Genomic DNA, 3,644 nt, shown 5'->3' with positions numbered 1-3,644 from the left:
CATAAACCTGACTTTTGTTGTTGTTGTTGTTTTGTTGTTTGTTCATTTGTTTGTTTTTTGGTAAGTATGAAAAGATAATAGTAACCTGTAATATGTGCTAGGGTGGAACAGTGTAAGACTGGAAGCTAGAGGGACCATGGTGGCGGTGGCTGCGGTAAGGGGCTGGTGGCAGGGGCTCACGGGGTCCGTGGTGCTGGCCAGGGTGGCCGGGCAACCCCTCGGTGCTGCTTCTACTGGTGAGGAGGGAAAGCACCCCACTGTCAGACCACGGAATGATGTGGCTCACAAGCAGCTCTCAGCATTTGGAGAGTATGTGGCTGAAATCCTGCCCAAGTATGTCCAACAAGTTCAGGTGTTCTGCTTCAATGAGTTAGAGATCTGTATCCATCCTGATGGGGTCATCCCAGTGCTGACTTTCCTCAGGGATCACACCAGTGCACCATTTCAATCCTTGGCTGACTTGACAGCAGTGGACATCCCCACCTGGCAGAACCATTTTGAGATTGTTTACAACCTGCTTTCTCTGCGTTTCAACTCTTGGATCTGTGTGAGGACTTATACAGATGAGCTGACACCCATTGAGTTCACTGTTTCTGTGTATAAGGCAGCTAACTGGTATGTGAGAGAGATCTGGGACTTGTTTGGAGTCTTCTTTGCTAACCACCCTGACCTAAGAAGGACCCTGACAGACTATGGCTTTGAAGGACATCCTTTCCGGACTTTCCAGTGTCTGGCTGCCTTGCGTTACAGTATGATGATGAAGTGAAGCAGGTGGTGGCCGAACCCATCCAGTTGGCCCAGGAGTTCCCCAAGTTCGACCTGAACAGCTCGTGGGAGGCCTTCCCTGCCTATTGACAGCCCCCTGAGAGTCTCAAGCTTGAAGCCGGAGACAAGAAACCTGAAACCAAGTAGCTTCAGGTAAGGCATGTGGATACTAGAGTGTTTGACCTCTAACTGAGCATCCCTGTAAATAAAACCTGTAGACCAAAATCAATCAATCAATCAATCAATCAATCAATAAGACTTGAATCTAGATATTTTAATTTTAAGGCAATTATTCACAATGCAGATGAATTTTAAAAGTCATATAAATACACATATATAAATAAATTTAAAAAATAATATAAATACACATATATAAATAAATTTAAAATCACATGAGCATTATTATTTCAAAAACATTTATTTTTTTTTTTTTAATTTTTATTTGCACTTATTCTATGCAGAATTTACTCCCGGGCCATAAGTTTTTGTTTCTTCAGTTTCTTCTGGGATATCTTTTTCTTCTGTGCAACCTCCTCTTCTGGTTTAGGAACAATCTGTTCTTTTTCAGTAAGAATCATTTCATTGTCACAGGGAGAGCTCATGTATGGATTAATCTGGCCAAGAGCCCTGTAAGTTCTATGTCACATCTTGGGGGCTTTGTTCACCTGTATGTGCTCAATGACCAGAGACTCTACATCTAAACTCTTAAGTTCAGCATTACTCTCTGCATTTTTAAGCATGTGCAATAAAAATTCAGCACTCTTCTTGGGTCATCGACCCTGTGTCCAGCCCCACTGTTTGGCCTGTGCACACCTACCAACTCCACCATTGTAGTGACAGAATGGCACACACTGTTTCTGCAAAGTGACATCTTTCAGATTCTTGGTGGCTTTTCGGATATGCATACACTTGATAGCCTGGGCAGTTTCATGTGTGTTCTTAAAGTGAACATGAAGATTTGAACCTCTCGATTTGCATGATTTTGTAGGGTTTTCTGGGTCCAGAAAGTAGCGAACTATTTTCGGAGGTCACCTCAGGCCCCGGGGGGGAGATTATTTCAAAAACATTTTATCCATCCTCTACCCTCTTCCCTCTGGCAACTGAGAGTTTGTTTCCTTTATTTGTGAGTCTGTTTCTGCCTTTTGTTTGTTTATTTCTTTGTTTTGTTTCTTAAATTCCACAGATGAGTGAAATCATATGGTATTTGTCTTTCTCTGACTGGCTTATTTCACATAATAAGCATAATATCATAATATCATCTAGGGCCATCCATTTTGTTGCAGATGGCAATATCTCTTTCTCTTTTATGGCTAAGTAATGTTCCATTGTACATATATACCACACCTTCTTTATCCATTCATAAATCATTATGGCCAAGATTAAAATCCTTTATACTAACATTCCTAATCCCAACTTCCTCTTTGCCTCCTCTTTGGGTAGTCATCTATTAAAAGGAATTTATCATTCAATATGATTTTCTAAGCATTTCTGTAATATAACTTTGTCCAAAAAGAAATGTTGGGATAATCTGTTAAAGACCCTAAACTCTAGATATTCCTATTTAATTTGCTGTGTTTAAAAAATGATGTCATAGTATCAATGGATATAATTAACTATTTGATTTCAGCAAAGCATTACATAATATAAATTTATTTGGCCATTTTCATTTTGAAGTAATTTAAATAATCTACTTTTTTAATAGTGTAAATAATAGTTCTCAAATATTGTCCTTATACATAATTTGATTATCTTTGTGATTAATTAGAGAGGGGAGGTAATTATTTTGTAAATCTCATCACTGGAGGCTATAAAAGAAATGTTGAACAGATTTTTAAATTCATGTCACTACAAGAGTGATTTTATTTTAAATCAGAGTTAACAAATGGCTAATATATTTTCTGTTTTATAATTCTGTATCTATTTTTAAAATAAACTTCAGGAAAATAATAGTCCCATTCTATTATCAGAACCAAATAAGAGAGTGCATGCAGAATAGAAGAGTCCTAAAAAAATAGTTTTTATGAGGAAATAAAAAGATTAAAAAAAATATTTTAAGACAAATGAAAAATTTAAACACAACATATCAAAACTTGTGAGATGTAATAAAAGAAGTCCAAAGAGAAAAGTTTAAGGCTATAAATACATACATTAAGAAAAAGAAACATCTCAATTTACTACCCAACATTATGCCTCAAAATCTAGAAAAAGAACAAATTAACCCCAAAGTTAACAGAAGGGAGGAAATAATAAAGACTATGGCAGGAGTAAATGGAATAGAAATGGGGAAGATTAATGAAACTAAGAGTTGGTTCTTTGAAAAGATAAACAAAGTTGGCAAACTTTTAGCCAGACTAATCATGAAAAAAAGAGAGAGGTTGAATTAGGAAAAAATAGAAAATCTGAACAGACCAATAATAAGTAAGGAGATTAAAGCAATAATCAAAAGCCTCTCAGCAAAGAAAAATTCATGATTAGATTGCTTCTTAGATTAATTCTACTGAACATTTAAAGAAGAGCAAATGCTAATTCTCAAACTCTTTCCAAAACATGAAGAGGGAAAAACACAGCTAAACTCATTTTATGAGGCCAGCAGTTACCTGGTACCAGAGCCAGATAGTGACACTCCAAGAAAAGAAAAACCACAATCCAATATCCCTGATGATTATAGATGAAAAAGTTCCCAGTAAAATATTAGCTAACTAAATTTAACAGCACATTAGAAGTATCATACTTTATGATCCAGTGGAATCCGTCCCTGGGATACAAGGATGGTTCAACACAAGAAAATCAATCAATAAATATATCACATTAATAGAATGAAAGACAAAGTCCATATAATCATGTTGAAAGATGCAGAAAAAACATTTCACAAAATACAA

At 36.4% G+C, this 3,644-nt stretch overlaps 1 pseudogene; it reads left to right on the top strand.

The window, feature by feature from the left end:
* Positions 1-136: 136 nt before the first annotated feature.
* Positions 137-912, top strand: LOC140608346 (NADH dehydrogenase [ubiquinone] iron-sulfur protein 3, mitochondrial pseudogene; annotated as a pseudogene).
* Positions 913-3,644: the final 2,732 nt, after the last annotated feature.

The sequence above is a fragment of the Canis lupus genome, chromosome 17, assembly GCF_048164855.1.
Source record: "Canis lupus baileyi chromosome 17, mCanLup2.hap1, whole genome shotgun sequence".
Taxonomy (NCBI): domain Eukaryota; kingdom Metazoa; phylum Chordata; class Mammalia; order Carnivora; family Canidae; genus Canis; species Canis lupus.
The sequence above is the reverse complement of the archived record's forward strand: the minus strand, read 5'-3'. Positions and strand labels throughout refer to the sequence as shown.